The 17,838-nt window shown below is 46.7% G+C and overlaps 1 protein-coding gene across 1 annotated transcript in view; it reads left to right on the top strand.

The window, feature by feature from the left end:
• The first annotated feature begins 15,661 nt into the window (after window positions 1-15,661).
• SIAH1 (siah E3 ubiquitin protein ligase 1) overlaps window positions 15,662-17,838 on the top strand; it is a 37,773-nt gene continuing 35,596 nt past the window's right edge. The window contains exon 1 of the mRNA XM_029075127.1: window positions 15,662-15,771. The gene's annotated coding sequence lies outside the window, so the exon portion shown is untranslated. The remainder of the gene's footprint in view (window positions 15,772-17,838) is intronic.

Raw genomic sequence — 17,838 nt, forward strand, 5'->3', positions numbered from 1 at the left:
AGTCTGCTCTGAGTCAACCAGTTCCTCTCCATCCCAAGAGCCTTACCATTGTCCCCTGAAGGTGTGGCTAGAGGTTTGGAGTTGTCGCCATTACCCTTGCTCTCTGTTTCCTACATCCTCTCTCCTTCCAGTTTGTCCCCTGCCTCCAACAGTCAGCGGTATAGCAGACACAACCTTAATTCACTGAACACCAAATCACTAATTCCTACCTTGTTCCAAGATGCCCAAACATCCAGGCTCAGAGGAATGAGGAACCTTTATGAAGAACTATGCTTGTGTGTGACTTGGGAACGGTGCAGTGATTGGTTCAAGGGGTTCTCAGATGATCCATTCAATGCACCCTTCAGTAGCTTCATGTTATATTAACTCTAAAATCTGGAGTCGCTTTGTCGACCATCCAACCAACTTCTTTATGGTTTCCAATTACTCCTCATTCTGCCTTTCATTCAGCTTCTCTGACCCACCTCTCCACTCTGTCTCTCCTACCACTGTCATCACAAACGTCGTTAATTGTTCTTTCCACAAGGTTATTCGAGCTTTATAGTGCACCTTCCTTTCCAAAATGTCAAATACATTAAAACGGCCATGAAGATAAGCCCTTGCCCAACTCTTCAAACAATAAGTCGCATATACTGAGTCTTACTGAATACAGAACACCGTACTAAGACCTTGGGAGAGTTCACCAGAATTAGTAGACATGATTCCTGTCCAGTAGGAACTCAGAGTGTAGTTGGGGAAATAGACGCTTGAAAAAAATTGCAGGGAGGAAGAAGCAGTAGAGTGTAAAGATAGGTACAGAAGGGCTAGGGAGGCAGTGTGGGGGATGTGGCTTCCGAATTACCTGTTGGCAAGATACTGGACAAACTGAGAGCCCTGGACCCTCTGAAAGGATGTGACAAGAGGAAGCCTAATAGAACTTCTCAGAAAAGCCTCCTTCTTTCCAACCCTCCTCTCAGTTGCCCACTTGGCCACCAATTCGGAAGTAGTTCCTTACCTCATTTCAGCTGGGGGGTTTCCCCCACCCGAGGACCCTGGTGAAGAACAATTTTTTTTTAAATGGTATTTGTTAAGCACTTATTGTGTGCCAGGCACTGTACTAAGCGCTGAGAAGCAGTGTGGCTTAGTGGAAAGAGCATGGGCTTGGCGAGTCAGAGGACGCGGGTTCTAATCCCAGCTCCGCTACTTGTCTGTTTGTGTGACCTTGGGCAAGGCACTTAAATTCTCTATGCCTCAGTTAACTCATCTGTAAAATGGGGATTAAGACTGTGAGCCCCACATGGGACAACCTGATTACCTTGTCTCTATCCTAGTGTTTAAAACAGTGCTTGGTACATAGTAAGCACTTAAGAAATACCACCATAAGTATTATGCAGGATCATCATGTTGGACACAGTCCATATAACAGTAATAATAATAATAATGATGATGGTATTTATTCTAAGCACTGGGGGAGGTACATGGTTATTAGGTAGTCCCAGGTGGGGATCACAGTCTTAATCCCCATTTTCCAGATGAAGTAACTGAGGCACAGAGAAGTTAAGTGACTTGCCCAAAGTCACACAGCTGGCAAGTTCCACAAGAGGCTCACAGTTTTAATCCCCATTTTACTGTACTAAGTGCCTGAGAGGGTACAATACAACAATAAACAGATACATTCCCTACCCATAGTGAGTTTACAGTGGAGAGGGTGAGACAGACAGTTAATATGAGAAGCAGTGTCGCTTAGTGGAAAGAGCACGGGCTTGGGAGTCAGAGGTCACGGGTTCTAATTCCGGCTCCGCCACTTATCAGCTGTGTGACCTTGGGCAAGTCACTTAACTTCTCTGTGCCTCAGTTACCTCATCTGTAAAATGGGGATAAAGACTGTGAGCCCCACATGGGACAACCTGATTACCTTGTATCTACCCCAGCGCTTAGAACAGTGCTTGGCACATAGTAAGCGCTTAACAAATACCAACATTATTATTATTATAAGTAAAAAAAGAATTACAGATATCTACATAAGTGCTGTGGGGCTGGGGGCGGGGATGAATGAAGGGAGCAAATCAGCGCAATGCAGAGGGGGCGGGAGAGGAGGAAAGGGGGCCTTAGTCAGGGAAGACCTCTTGGAGGAGATGTGACTTCAATAAGGCTTTGAGCCTTATTGACAAACAGCAATTGTCTGTCGGATTTGAGAAGGGAGGGCATTCCAGGCCAGAGGGACGACGTGGGTGAGGGGTCGGCAGCAGTCTCAGCCTCCCAGGCAAGAGGATACTCATCAGTCTGGTAGGAGAAGCCTTCCTGGCCCCTGCCTCTACCTCCTGAATGCCTGAGAGCTTGGTGCTTCACTTTAGAAACATCTCCCTGGTCCATGCCAAGAATGCAAGACCTTTGCTTACTGAATCCCGGAAACCTATTGTCACAGTCAGGGGCCGTGAGCTTCTCATTAAATCAATTGGTCACATGGTCCTCTCCCAAGTGTTTGGGATAGTGCTCTGCACACCGTAAGCACTCAATAAATGTCACTGTTTGATTGATTGATCACAGTAGGATGGATATGTTGGTGCATAGAGCCGTGTTTCCCAACTCTTGTTGCCTGGAGAGACCCTAATTCCCTTGTGGGTTAATGGGATCAGGAATCAGGAGAACCGAGTGTGAATCCCAGCTCTGCCACTGGCCTGCTTTGTGATGTGGCAGGTCATTTAGCATCTCTGTGACTCAGTTTCCTCATCTTTAAAACAGAGATGAGCTTAGACTGTGAGTCCCTTGTGGGACAGGGACCATGTCTAATTCCAACCTGCTTTCCCACTACTTAGCATAATGCTCTGCACACAGTAAGGGCTTTTATTAGTATTATTGCTACTATGACAGCTATTACTACCTGCTCTCTCCACCTCTTAGCCCGTGGGCCCTGAGTGAGAAAGGAACTGTTTCCAATTTGATTAGCTTATATTTACACCAGCCCTTAGCACAGTGATTTGGTCCAGAGTAAAGGCTTACTTAATAAGTACAATAGTTACAACGTGAATGGTATTTATTGAGCACATGGTATACGCTGAACACTACGGTAGCTACAAGACGGTCGGATGAGACACTGTCCCTGAACCCCATGGGATTCATAGTTTAAGAGAGGGAGAGTAGATATTTTGCAGTTTAATTGAGAGAAAGGCAATTCTTAAGATTATTAAAGATCTGCTAGAGGTCACAAAAATTTGTTAAATGGACTATCTCAAAAGATCTGACATTATAATGAAAGGTGTACATAAGCTTATGTACACTGTCAAATCAATGAAAGGAAATTCCTTCCATAATCTACTTTCTTAGTTTGTGTCTGATTTGTGAAGTGCTATGTTTCCACCATCAATTATTCAATCAATCCATGGTATTTATTGAGCTTTTATTATATACAAAGCACAGTACTAAGTGCTTGGGAGAGTACAATACAGCAGAGTAGGCAGACATGTTCCCTGTCCACAGTGAGCTTACAGTCTAGAAGGGGAGACAGACCTTAATATAAATAAATAATTTACGTCATATAATTTGAAGATATATGCATATCCACCGCTCCCATTGGCAAGTCTATGGCACAGAGAAGACTCCCATTTGGGGAAATACTGTCCCTAAAAAACAGGATCTTAACTGGTTAGGAACTGAGAAGACTTCAGACTCAGGACCTTTATCCTCATGAACTGCCAGAAGATAGTTTGGAAAGGCACAAGCAAGGTGGAGAGGTAGGTGAGTGTCAATTCCAGTCTTCGGAGCTCTTTAGGATCACCACAGAGGTTGTTCCTTAGGTTATGCTGGAGTCCTATCACGTATCCGGAAACTCCTCTGCAAAGTTTAGGTTGTTGAGAAGCACTGACCTGAGGGATGGTCAGAGGGAAATGGTTATATGATCCAAAATAAATGGAAAAGTGTCTAAAAAATTAATGACCCAAATGCATTCCAAATCACAGGCTTAAACAGTTGAAATCCAAGGCCATATTCCCAAGGTTGTCAGCTGGGATGGCTGTGAGGTGAGTTTTCACTTCCCCAGGGACATTTAGATGTTCAGGACTCTCCCCTCGAATCTCTCTCCCTCCCCCTCTTTTTTGTGCTATTTGTTGAATGCTGACTATGTGCCAAACACTGCACTAAGTGATGGGGAAGATACAAGCTAATCAGGTTGGACATTGTCCATGTCCCACATGAGGCTCATAGTCTTAATCTTCATTTTACAGATGAGGTAACTGAGGCGCAGACAAGTTAAATGACTTGCCTAAGGTCACATAGCAGGCAAGTGTGTTGCCAATTTGTACATTCCAAACACTTAGTACAGTGCTCTGGACAAAGTAAGCGCTCAATAAATACTATTTAGTGAATAAATGAATGAAAGTGGAGGAGTCAGGATTAGAATCCAGGTCCTTCTGACTCCCAGGCCCATGCTCTATCTACTAGGCATGCTGCTTCTCCTCAAATAAATAACAGTACATAATAAGAACAACTGGGGTACTTGTTAAGCGCTTACTATGGACCAAGTACTGTACTAACAGCGGGGGTAGAAATGAGATAATCAGGTCCCACATGGGGCTCACAATCTAAGTAGAAGGGAAAACAGGTATTGAGTCCCTATTTTACAGATGTGGGAACCGAAATACAGAGAAGTTAGTGACTTGTCCAGGATCACACAGTAGACAAATGGCAGAGATCTAATTAGAACCCAAGCCCTCTGACTTCCAGGCCCATGTACTTTCCACTAGGCACACTACTCCCCTCCTACTCATCAGCGTGGCTCAGTGGAAAGATCCCGGGCTTGGGATTCAGCGGTCATGGGTTTGAATCCTTGCTCTGCCACTTGTCAGCTGTGTGACTCTGGGCAAGTCACTTAACTTCTCTATGCCTCAGTAACCTCATCTGTAAAATGTGGGTTAACTGTGAACCTCACGTGGGACAACCTGATTACCCTGTGTCTATCCCAGCACTTAGAACAGTGCTCTGCACATAGTAAGCGCTTAACAAATACCAACATTATTATATTGTGTCTAATCTGTTAACATCCTCTGCAGAAAGATTCAGAATCCTAATTCCACTTGAGCAATACTGTGTATCCAGAATGAACACAGAAATAAGCATAGAAAATACTAGGAAATCCAATTACTCTTCTTCTCTGAGCTACCTCAGAATGTCCTCCTGGGAGTCAGACAGTTGATAGTTGATATCCATCCTGCCCTACTTCCACATGGCTGAATAGAAGTTTTATTCCAAATGTAAAAGGCCCAAATCTAGCAGATAAAACAGAACAGTACTTCCATTCCTCTGCAAGAGACACTGCATCTCTCCTTCAGAGTCAAAGAAGCTTTCCTGCCAACATCCAAGGCTATGTGAGATGGTAGTGTCAGCATCTATTGGCAAGGTCAATAATAAGGGATTTCATTAGCTAAAGGATATCTTTGGGTATCCATTTCCTTATCTCTGGTAGGGGGAAATGTTGGCAAAATTGTTTGTAGTCTTCTGAAATTTTTATACTTTGGGAATGTTTTAGTAAATAAGAAAATAGCGAGGTTGGGAGTGTGTTTTAAAGTTTTAAAGATCCATATTTTCTGAATATTATAAACAGCAATTCATTTTAAAGCCTACCTGATGAGAATGTTAGCTGGGTTAATTAGCGCTTGCCTTTGATTAGGAAATTAAACTAGGAAGAAGGAAGTGCTTTTTATTGACAATTAAAGGCTCCATCATTAAGTAAAGATTCATTCGCTTAAATGATCAGGGAGTGTTTACATAATATATTGGCAGGCAGGAAGGCATTTGCTTTCTTTTTCCCAGAAAATGGGAATAAAAATCCAAGAGATGTGATATTCATAATTACTTTAATCTCATCCATCCCTTTCAGAAACCCCGGCATCTAAACTATGTTAGAAATCCAACAAGTGTGGCCTAATAGAAAGAGCATGTCCCTGGGAGTTAAATAATCTGAGTTCTAATCCCAGCTCTGCCGCTTGTCTGCTGTGGGACCTTGGGCAAGTCACTTACCTTCTCAATGTCTCAGTTTCTGCATCTGTAAAATGAGGATTCAATACCTGTTCTCTCTCCTCCTTCGAATGTGAGTCCCATGTGGGATAGAGACTGTGCCCAACCGGATTCCCGTGTTTCTAACCCCAACACTTAGTATAGTGCTTGCCACATAGTTGTCATTCATTCGTTTGTATTTATTGAGCACTTACTGTGTGCAGAGCACTGGACTAATCATTTGGAAAGTGCAATTCAGCAATGAAGAGAGACAATCCCTGACCACAGTGGGCTTAAAGTCTAGTAGGTGCTTACCAAAAATATTATTACTATCATTTTTATTGAATTATACAGCATCTGCTTCATTTACGGACATTCTGAAGACTCCTTTTGGAGCAGGTGCTTTCCCACTATGTTTTCAAATGCACTGTGAGGAAATGCCAATAGAGAGTGAGAAACACACTTGGTTTGTCTGGGTGATATTTGCTCAATGCAGAGTCAGTCTTAGTATTAGCTAAAGGGTAGTAACCAGTAGGAGTGGAGCTATCCTTCAGTTAAAAGACCAGGCTGCTGACAATGAGATTGTGTTCATGGGGCGAGTGTCACTACAAGATAATCTCTGGTCCACTTGCAAACTCTGTCCATTAAAATACTGTAGTGCCCCATTTCAACCCTGCCTACCTGCAAGTTTTGGGTGAGCACTGCTCAATGAGGGGAAAGTTTATCCTAGTCTGTCTCAACACCTAGGTCACGATAAAAAGGAAACTAGAATCTTGGGGCTCCTCTTATTTCCCTGTATCAATTTCAATTTGAGGCACTGAGCGGTTGAGTGATTTGCCCAAAGTCACAGAGCAGGTAAATGGCAGAGCTGGGATCCTCTGACTCCCAGGATCATGCTCTTTCTGTTAGGCAATACTGCTGCTTGTCTAAAAAAGATTTGCACTCCTTTATGACAGGGCTATTCCTGGGTATTTCTGAGCACTCAACCTTTCCCTGGCTCTCATCCCCCTTTCTCCTTCCTTTCCTTTCTTCTCTTCTTTCCTCCCTTCTTTCCTCCCCTTCCTCCCTCCCTTTCTTCCTCCCTCTCTTCCTCCTTTCCTCCCTTTTTCCCTCCCTTCCTTCTTCCTTCCTTCTTTCCTTCCTCACTTACTTCTTTCTTCTCCCACCTGGCATCACCTTGTTATGATTATTCAGCTGTGGTGTTCATTTCAAGTACTACATTTGGTAAATCCTGGCAACTCAGGTCTACACATCCCTTCTTTAGAAATGGAGATGCAGAGCAAAATACTTAATGGGAAATATGTTTTGCATAAAATCATGAAAATAATAATTGTATTTAAGTGATTACTATGTTCCAGGCACTGTAATAAGTGCTGGGGTGGATACAAGCAAATCGGGACGGACACAGTCCATGTCCCACCTGGGCCTCACAATCTCGATCCACATTTACAGATGAGGTAACTGAGGCACAGAGAAGTGAAGTGACTGTCCCAAGGTCACATAGCAGACAAGTAGCAGATCCCAAATTAGAACCCATGACCTTCTGACTCCCAGGCCTGTGCTTTGTCCTTCATGCATGTTGCTTAGTACAGTGCTCTGCACATAGTAAGCGCTCAGTAAATACTATTGAATGAATGAAAAGGGGAGACCACGTAACAACCTATGGGCAATCAGTATGGTACAATGAGGTCAGCAGTCTACATTAATCATTTTATGCTTGTGATAACTGATATAAAATTGACATGTTAAAAACTGTTGTGAGGACCCACCTAAAGACCTGCATCTGTGTAGCTTCAGTAAGTTCCCAAACATACACATGAACTGTGCAGAAGCCATACATCCTGAAAGGCATTTAAAGTAGGATAGCCGAAATAGGGATGTGATCAAACCATACTGTAGGGAAATCTGAAAAAAACAAAATTAAACAAAACTCTTAGGATTACCACACACAACAGCATTTCTCAAAACTCTATTATTTTCAAGGAAGTCATGAAATGGTATGTGAAGACCTGCCCACTTGAATTGCCTAACTGATTTACACCAAAATTCATTTCTGGTATGTTTGGAGTTTCACGCTATCCGTTAAGAAGCTTAGCAGCTGGTTTCAGTTTCAGGGTTATATAATATCTTCAAACGCCATACTACTTAATGACATACTTTCAGTGCAATATTCCTTTTTATATAGTAGAGCCAGAAACAAAATAATTCAACAGGTGCAGTTGGAAAATTAAGCATGATTGTCAAGCTGCTTTAAACACGGCTGGTCTGTTGAAGCCTGGTTTCGGTTGCTGTCTGCTTCTCTGAGAATATGTGGTGGGTAGTCTGTGTCTTCCATTGCTAGATCGAGATATAATCTCTATTTGCCCAAGAGGTAAATTAGTTTTGGGAGAAGATTCTCAGCATTTCCTGGGAGGGGTTCACTCAAGCCAAGTGTTGGAGGAAGAATGAAGAAGGAGGTATCAGTAGTTTCCAGGGCAAGAGATAAAAACAGTTGAGTGTGTGACAGATACAATACGGTTTGGAGATAGGCCACTCAGAAACACATGCTTTAGGGAAATCAGTCTTGGGGGCCCAACCTTTTCCAAGAAAACACCACCAATATTATTAATCCAAGACACCGGAAATGAATAAGACTCTCGATTGGTTTAACGTATTTTATTGGAATTATTTATGCTTTCTTCTTACTAATGAATAATTCAGTGAAGCAACAAGCTCACACAAGGGACTTGTGGATCTACAAATGAGTTATCGACTTAATAAAGATCCAAATCAAGGCAGATATTGGAGATGGACTACTCAGAAATTCAGTGAGTGTAAATAAGGCAGAGGAATCCAAAGCTGAGCCCTGAGGTTTAGAGAAGGAGGACTTTTAAAGTAAGGCAGACAGTGAGCCATCTGAGCCTTGGCAGAGGTGTAACAACCAGGATAGCTATCCTAGAATGATCGTATGTGGAGTTGTGCAAAGTCACTCCAGATGATAGTGCTCAATAAGCACAAGTGAATGAACGAATGAATGAATATAGGCTCAGAGCAACCGGAGAAGTGCTCCTGTAGGCTGCTCTGACCGAAGGTGGGCATGAGTGTGTGAAGTAGATCGCCCTTTGTCTAAAAAGAAGAGGGAGAAATTATCTTTGATGATTTTCAACCTCGTGGGCTAAGAAACACAGCACAGAACCCTCAGAAAATTCCTTGATAGACCTGGGGAAACTTGGAGAGGGTCAATCTGGAGTCCCTGAGAGGAATCATGAGGAACAGGATTCAGAAAGAGCTAGGAGTCATCAGGAGCATCTCTGCAAAATGTCCCAGGAAGGCTGAATTCCTCCTCTCAGGCCTCAGGCTTCTGGAGATAGGACCAGGATTCTCAGTCAATTAATGTTGAGCATTTTCTATGTGCAAAGCACAGTCCTAAGTAGTTGAGAGAGTGTGATACAATAGAATTGGCAGGCACGTTCCTTGCCCATAATGAGCTTACAGACTACAGAGGGAGAGAAACATTAATATAAACAAATTATTTATAATATGTAATTTTTCGATATTTATATAAATGCCGTGGGACTGAGGGTGGGGCGAATATCAAATGTCCAAGGGTCACAGATCCAAGTGCACAGAAGAGGCAGAGGGAGAGGGAGCCTGATGAAAAAGGGATCAATTTGGGAAGACCTCTTGGACTCCTTACTGAGTGGATATTTAGAGTTTGTAAAATGCTAGGCTTTTGTTCCTCTGGACTCAGTCCCCAGAAGGAAGACCCAGACCCTTCTGACACGACATCTCCTCACAAGGAGGCCTTTCCTGATTAATTTCCCCACCTTATTTCCCCCTCAACTTTCACTTCGACACTTCCACGTCACCAAACCACTTCGGTAGTCACCTCTTCCTTGCCACCCTTTGCCCTTAATGCATATCTTTAGACTCCACTGCTTCCTCCTTCCTGAAATTTATTTCAGCATCTGGCACCCCCTCTAGATTGTCATTTTCTTGAGAACAGGGATCATGTCTACTAACTCTATTATTTTCTCCCAAGTGCTTAGCACAGAGTACACACTGAGTAAACACTGTTGATGGATATGAGGTGTAAATGCTAGAGAACCTGTGCTTACCAGGAAACTGCCCATGACAAAGGGCAGTCTGGTTAAAAATACAGGTTGTGTGGGAGGAGGAGTTGAGCTGGCTGTCATTTTGGAGCTTGTTGGGGTTTAGGAGGGTGGTGGGGAGGTCTGTCTATGAAGCCTGCAGCTCCCTGAAGCAGAAGCAGGGTGGTTCAGTGGCAAGAGCATGGGCTGGGGAGTCAGAGGTCATGGATTCGATTCCCAGCTCTGCCATTTGTCAGCTGTGTAACTTTGGGCAATTCATTTAACTTCTCTGTGCCTTAGTTCCCTCATCTGTAAAATGGGGATTAAGACTGTGAGCCCCACGTGGGACAACCTGATCACCTTGTATCCTCCCCAGTGCTTAGAACAGTGCTTTGCACATAGTAAGTGCTTAACAAATGCCGTCATTATTATTATTATAGATTCCTCCTGGATGGCATCCATCCGGGATAACTGCTTGCAGGATTTGAGCGTTGGATCACTGGTCATGCAGTCTTTCAGCTGTGCCCTTCGACTGTTGAATACTGCTTCTGCTGGGTTATCTCTGTGCAAGAAGGGAATGTGTGGAGGTTGAGTTTGTTTTGTGTAATTATCTATGAATATGTGAATGCTATTTTTTTTAAATAAAGTGCCCTATCCCAGCATGCCTGACCGAAAAAGACGTTACTTGAAATGCACCACCTGAAATGCCTGCAATTTGAAGATCAATGTAAAACTATATTTTAGCAGTAGTAGTGATAGTGACAGTATTTACTGAGTGCCCACAGCATTGTGTACTAAACGCTTGGGAAAGTTCAACAGAAAGAAGACCTGTTCCCTGCCCCCAAGGAGTTTATGATTTAATATTGGGGGACACAGTCAATGGCTCTGGGAACAAGGAGGTAGAGTCAGTCTAGAGCCAGATTTGGGTGGACTTCTGTTTGACATAATTATATTTGGCGGCGTGCCCCGTGTAATGCAGGCATCATGAAAGCTTCAGTGTTTGTTAGCTACAACCTAGAACTGGGGTGACAATTTTTTTTCCACCTTAGGGTGGCCAGATGTCTGAAGTCACAAGGAAATTCAGGCATAAGGAAGGCTTTTTCTCAGATCTGAATCACTTTGACCACTGCACTCACTTTCAAGCTGTGCCTAAAACCAGGATATGTCCTGCATAGATAGATTTGATTGTATGTTAGTTGTAGTGTGTATTTACATTTGGATTATGATTGCTTTGTGGTTCCTTTGTTTACATTTTGATTATTATTGCTATTGTAGTTCCTTAAGGGATTGTAATTGGAAAATAAGTGGCCTAATAGAAAGAGCACAGGACTGGGTTCTAATCTCAGCTCTGCCTCTTGCCTGGTGTGTAACCTTGGGCAAGTCACTTAACTTCTCTGGGCCCGTTTCCACACTTGTAAATGGAGATTAAATATGATGATGTTGGTATTTGTTAAGCGCTTACTATGTGCAGAGCACTGTTCTAAGCGCTGGGGGAGATACAGGGTAATCAGGTTGTCCCACGTGAGGCTCACAGTTAATCCCCATTTTACAGATGAGGTAACAGGCACAGAGAAGTTAAGCGTCATGCCCACAGTCACACAGCTGACAAGTAGCAGAGCCAGCATTCAAACCCATGACCACTGACTCCCACAAGTCTGGGCTCTTTCCACTGAGCCATGCTGCTTCTCCATCCCTCTTAGACTGTGAGCCCTATGTGGGACAGGGCCTGTGTCCAACCCGATTATCTTGTATATACCCCAGTACTTGAAACAGTGCCTGGCATGCAGTCAGTGCTTAAGAAAAACCACAATTATTATTATTATGAAGATGATGGGTTCCAGGTCTGGCTGCAGATAAGGGAATGCTTGCCAGGACTATGCCATTGGTGGTGAAGATTTCTAACTGAAGAATCATTCTAGGCATTTTGAAGGATGGACAGGTCTAGGAGGAATCCCGAAATATAACTGGCTAATGCGGGCAGCGACCATCTGCGAGGTTAAAGCACTACAGAACAGCACCAGCACTGTGTACTTTTCCCCAGTGCTTAATACGGTGCTCTGCACTCAATAAATATTACGATTACCACTACAAAGTGGTTCCTGTGTGTAAAAAAGAATTTGCATGCAGTTTTAATGGGCTGTGCTCCTGCCTACTATTCATTGTACAGTCTTCCCCAGCAGGGACTCAAATGGTAGAGATGAGAAAGTGTGAGTGATGTGGCACAAGCCACTGTCATCATCCTCTTCATCATCGTATCATCATCATAATAAATTCCTATATGCAGTTTCTTCGTCCTCCCGCTGTGTTTGATAGGAGACTGTGCTTTGCACCCAGTAAACGCTCAGTAAATACGAATGAATGAATGAAAATCTTAAAAGACCATCTCTCCGAAAGTGTAACTTTCGGAGATATAAGCAGTACATCAAATATTGTGGTCTAAATAGTCTATTTATTCATCAGTACCAATTTTTTTTCTTATGTATCTGCTGTCTGGGGAGAACTACAGATGCTAGCATCTTGCTGTGAGCCTTTACTTCTTTCTTGAAAAAAGGATTATTTGCAGAGGGGGTCTTGGGGTTGGGGCACTCCTAAATGCCTCTCGAACCGAACCAGCCGTAAGATTCCTCACATTGAAGGACAGTTTCCACCATGACCTTAAATGGAAATCAAAACGACTGCTTCACATTTATTACAGATGACAGTGTGGTGGCTTTTGCTTGGACATTTGCTCTGCAACTGAAAAGACAGAGTAGAGAGGTAATTTTTTTTTTTTACTAAAAAAGCAGAAATAAAAGGCCAGTAGAGCCCAGACGTTCAAGAGCTGTGAGGATCCGACACGAGAATGTTTCCGTTCGTGCATCACCAGCTGAAGTAAAAACCCTTGAAACTTCCCTTCAGGTGGGCAAGTCGTCATCCGTGAAAGTAGAAGTTTAATACAGAATACATTTGGTAGGGTGTTCTTTTCGGTTTCAACTGAGCTGGTTCTTTTTTTAGAGGGTGGGGTGGGGAAGGACCAAATAGTGATCAAGAAACTTACAGAGAAAAGGAGAACGTCAATAATGAAGAGAGAAAGTTGGGTAACTCCCCTTTCCCGGTGACAACAAGGATTTAGGTGCTGATTTAGGAATAAAACCCATCTTTTCTGGGAAAATAAAGCACCTGCAGAGAGAAGGATTCCCTTCCATGTGCAGGGTAGGAGAGGTCTCAGCGAGGCCTGGGGTTTGAGGGAGAGGAAGGGAGAGTTGAAAATGATTCTAATATTTAAAAATAATTTGGGGGAGCGCATTTGTTTACGAGAAAGCTGCTGAGAAATAGCCTGACCTAGTGGAAAGAGCTTGGACCTGGGAGGCAGGAGTCCTGTATTCTAATCCTCCTTCTGCCACTCAGTGACCGAGAGCAAGTGGCTTCTTTCCATTTCAAATCCTCATCTGCAAAATGGGGATTAAATACCTGTCCTCCCTCCCCCTTAGACGGCGCCCTTTGTGGGATAAGTCGTGGGCAGGGAAATGTTTAGGGCTGTAGTGTACTTTCCCAAGCGCTTAGTCCAGTGCTCCGCACCCAGTAAGCGCTCACGATGGAACGAATGGGAAAGATTCCCATCGAGTGCCCTTCGGTCGGCTGGCCCCAGGGTGGGTGCGAGATTGAAAGCTCACCCCCTCCAGGAAGCCTTCCCGGACTGAGCCCCCCTTTTCCTCTGCTCCTCCTCCCTTCCCATCGCCCTGACTCCTTCCTTCTTCTCTACCCCCTTCCCCACCCCACAGCACTGGTGTATATTTGTACAAATTAATAATAATAATGATGGCATTTATTAAGCACTTACTATCTGCAAAGCACTGTTCTAAGCACTGGAGGGGGATACAAGATGATCGGGTAATCCCACGTGGGGCTCACAGTCTTCATCCCCATTTTCCAGATGAGGTCACTGAGGCCCAGAAAAGGGAAGTGACTTGCCCAGAGTCACCCAGCTGACAAGCGGCAGAGGCAGGATTTGAACCCATGACCTTTGACTCCTAAACCCGGCTTTTTCCACTGAGCCACGCTGCTTCCCAAGAAAGACATATTATTTATTACTCTATTTTATTCAGGATTTGTACATATCCATCATTCTATGTATTTATTTTGATGCTATCGATGCCTGTCCACTTGTTTGGTGGTCGGTCTCCCCGCCCTTGTAGACTGTGAACCCGTGGTTGGGTAGGGATGGTCTCTGTCTGTGGCCGAGTCGTCCTTTCCCAAGCGCTTAGCAGAGGGCTCTGCCCTCTGGCGACACGTCTGAGTGAATGAACTGGGAGTAGCAGCGTGGCTCCGTGGAAAGAGCCCGGGTTTGGGAGTCAGAGGTCATGGGTTCGTATGCCACCTCTGCCACTTGTCAGCTTGGTGACTGTGGGCAAGTCACTTCACTTCTCTGGGCCTCACTTCCCTCCTCTGTAAAATGGGGATGAAGCCTGTGGGCCTCACGTGGGACAACCTGATTACCCTGTAATAATAATAATGGTGGTATTTGTTAAGCACTTACTATGTGCAAAGCACTGTTCTAAGTGCTGGGGGGATACAAGGTGATCAGGTTGTCCCACGTGGGGCTCACAGTTTTAATCTCCATTTTACAGATGAGGTCACTGAGACACAGAGAAGTGAAGTGACTGGCCCACAGTCACACAGCTGGCAAGCAGCGGAGCAGGATTCGAACCCATGACCTCTCACTCCCCAGCCCGGGCTCTTTCCACTGACCCACGCTGCTCTACCCCAGTGCTTAGGACAGTGCTCTGCACATAGTAAGTGCTGAACAAATACCAACATTTAGAGAAGCAGCGTGGCTCAGTGGAAAGAGCCCGGGCTTGGGAGTCAGAGGTCATGGGTTCGATTCCCGGCTCTGCCATTTGTCAGCTGTGTGACCTTGGGCAAGTCACTTAACTTCTCTGTGCCTCAGTTACCTCATCTGGAAAAAATGGGGATGAAGACTGTGAGCCTCTTGTGGGACAACCTGATGACCCCGTATCTCCCCCAGTGTTTAGAACAGTTCTCTGCACAGAATAAGCGCTAAACAAATAGCAACATTATTATTATTATTATCCCAGCCCTGCCACTTGTCAGCTGGGTGACTGTGGGCCAGTCACTTCCCTGGGCCTCAGTTCCCTCCTCTGTCAAATGAAGCCTGTGAGCCTCACGTGGGGGGACCACCTGATGACCCTGTATCTCCCTCAGTGCTTAGAACAGTGCTCCACAGTAAGCGCTTAACAAATCCCAACATCATTATATTATCCTGGCCCTGCCACTTGTCAGCTGGGTGACTGTGGGCCAGTCCTTTCTCTGGGCCTCAGTTCCCTCCTCTGTCAAATGCAGCCTGTGGGACAACCTGATGACCCCGGATCTCCCTCAGCGCTTAGAACAGTGCTCCCTAGTAAGCGCTTAACAAATCCCAACATTATTAGTATTAGAAAGGGCGGGGGGGGGGGGGGAGCGAGGGCGGGCCGCGCGCGCGCGTCCGAGGGAGGGAGCGCGCGCCGCCGTCCCGCCCGGCGCCGCAGTGTGAGGTATTTAGCGGCGGCGCGCGCGGGGCAGCGTGCTCGAGCCCGAGGCGGCGTCGGCCGTTGGGAGGCGCGCTCTGGAGCGGCGGCGGCGGCGGCGGCAGGAGCGGGTCCCGTGGGGCGGCGCCGCGGCCTGGGTGCTGAGGGCGGCGAGGCGGCGGAGCGCTGCGATCCGGAGCGGCCAGCGGGGTGGCGTCGGGTGCCCACAGGTGAGGAGGAGCGGCCCGCCGACGGGGAGGGGTCGGCGGCTCCGCCGCTCGCGGCCCCCATAATGGCCGCCCTTTGTCTGCGGCCGCGCCGGCGCCAGCTCGGGCCTCGCGGCCTGTGCGCGCGCCCGACCCCCAGGCCCGCGGAGGCCAATGGCGGCCGGGCCCCGCTCCCTGGCGCGGGGCTTTGTTGGGGTGGGCCCGCAACATGGCGGAGGGCGGCCCGGCCCTGTGCGCCACGCTCGCCGCTCCTCCTCCCCCCGCACCCTCAGCCCACCCCGGCCGGTCCTGGACCCGTCCTTCCCCTTCCTCACCCCCACCTGGGCCCCCGGGGCCCTCCCTCCACCTAAGGCCCCGCAGACCATCGTCGGCAGCGTCGTGATGTTGGTATTTGTTAAGCGCTGACTCTGTGCAGAGCACTGTTCTAAGCGCCGGGGGAGAGGCGGGGGCATCAGGTTGAACCACGTGAGGCTCACAGGCCTCCTTTGACAGAGGAGGGGACTGAGGCCCAGAGAAGGGACTGGCCCACAGTCACCCAGCTGACAAGTGGCGGGGGCCAGGATAATAATAATGTTGGTATTTGTTAAGCGCTGACTCTGTGCAGAGCACTGCTCTAAGTGCTGGGGGAGAGGCGGGGGCATCAGGGTGTCCCCCCACGTGAGGCTCACAGGCTTCCTTTGACAGAGGAGGGAACTGAGGCCCAGAGAAGGGACTGGCCCACAGTCACCCAGCTGACAAGTGGCAGAGCCGGGATAATATAATAATGTTGGGATTTGTTAATAGCTTAGTATGTAGCACTGTTCTAAGCGCTGGGTGGGGGGGACGCGGGGTCATCAGGTTGAGCCATGTGAGGCTCACAGGCTTCATTTGACAGAGGAGCGAAATGAGGCCCAGAGAAGGGACTGGCCCACAGTCACCCAGCTGACAAGTGGCAGAGCCGGGATAATAGAATAATGTTGGGATTTGTTAAGCGCTTAGTATGTAGCACTGTTCTAAGCGCTGGGGGAGATGCGGGGTCATCAGGTTGCCCCCCACGTGAGGCTCACAGGCTTCATTTGACAGAGGAGGGAACTGAGGCTCAGAGAAGGGACTGGCCCACAGTCACCCAGCTGACAAGTGGCGGAGCCGGGATAGTAATAATAATAATAATGTTGGTATTTGTTAAGCGCTTACCCTGTGCGTAGCACTGTTCTAAGCGCTGGGGGAGATACGGGGTCATCAGGTTGTCCCCCCACATGAGGTTCACAGGCTTCCTTTGACAGAGGAGGGAACTCAGGCCCAGGGAAGTGACTGGCCCACAGTCACCCAGCTGACAAGTGGCAGAGCCGGGATAATATAATAATGTTGGGATTTGTTAAGCGCTTACTATGTAGCACTGTTCTAAGCGCTGGGAGAGACACGGGGTCATCAGGCTGTCCCACGTGAGGCTCACAGGTTTCATTTGACAGAGGAGGGAACTGAGGCCCAGAGAAGGGACTGGCCCACAGTCATCCAGCTGACAAATGGCGGAGCCGGGATAATAATAATAATGTTGGTATTTGTTAAGCACTTACTCTGTGCAGAGCACTGTTCTAAGCGCTTGGAGAGATAGAGGGTCATCAGGTTGTCCCACGTGAGGCTCACAGTCATCATTTGACAAATGAGGGAACTGAGGCTCAGAGAAGGGAAGTGACTTACCCATAGTCACCCAGCTGACAAGTGGCAGAGCTGGGAACCGAACCCATGACCTCTGACTCCTAAGCCCAGGCTCGAGCCATGCTGCTTCTCTGCCAATCATCATCCTCGTAGTCGTTGAGGGCCGACTATGTGCCAGGCACTGTCCTAAGCGCTGGGGAGGGTGCCTACAAGCAAATTGGGTCCCTGTCGCACATGGGGCTGCACAGGCCCCGTCCCCATTTTACAGATGAGGGAAGCGAGGCCCAGGGAGGTGGTGACTTGCCCAGGGCCACCCAAGCAGGTGAGCGGTGGAGCCGGAATTAGAACCCGTGCCCCATAGCTCCCTCGGTATGGACCAAAGGGCCGGGAAGTATTGGGGTTCACCAGAAGACCCCAGATAATGCAGTTTCTCTT

Source organism: Ornithorhynchus anatinus, chromosome 11, assembly GCF_004115215.2.
Source record: "Ornithorhynchus anatinus isolate Pmale09 chromosome 11, mOrnAna1.pri.v4, whole genome shotgun sequence".
NCBI lineage: Eukaryota > Metazoa > Chordata > Mammalia > Monotremata > Ornithorhynchidae > Ornithorhynchus > Ornithorhynchus anatinus.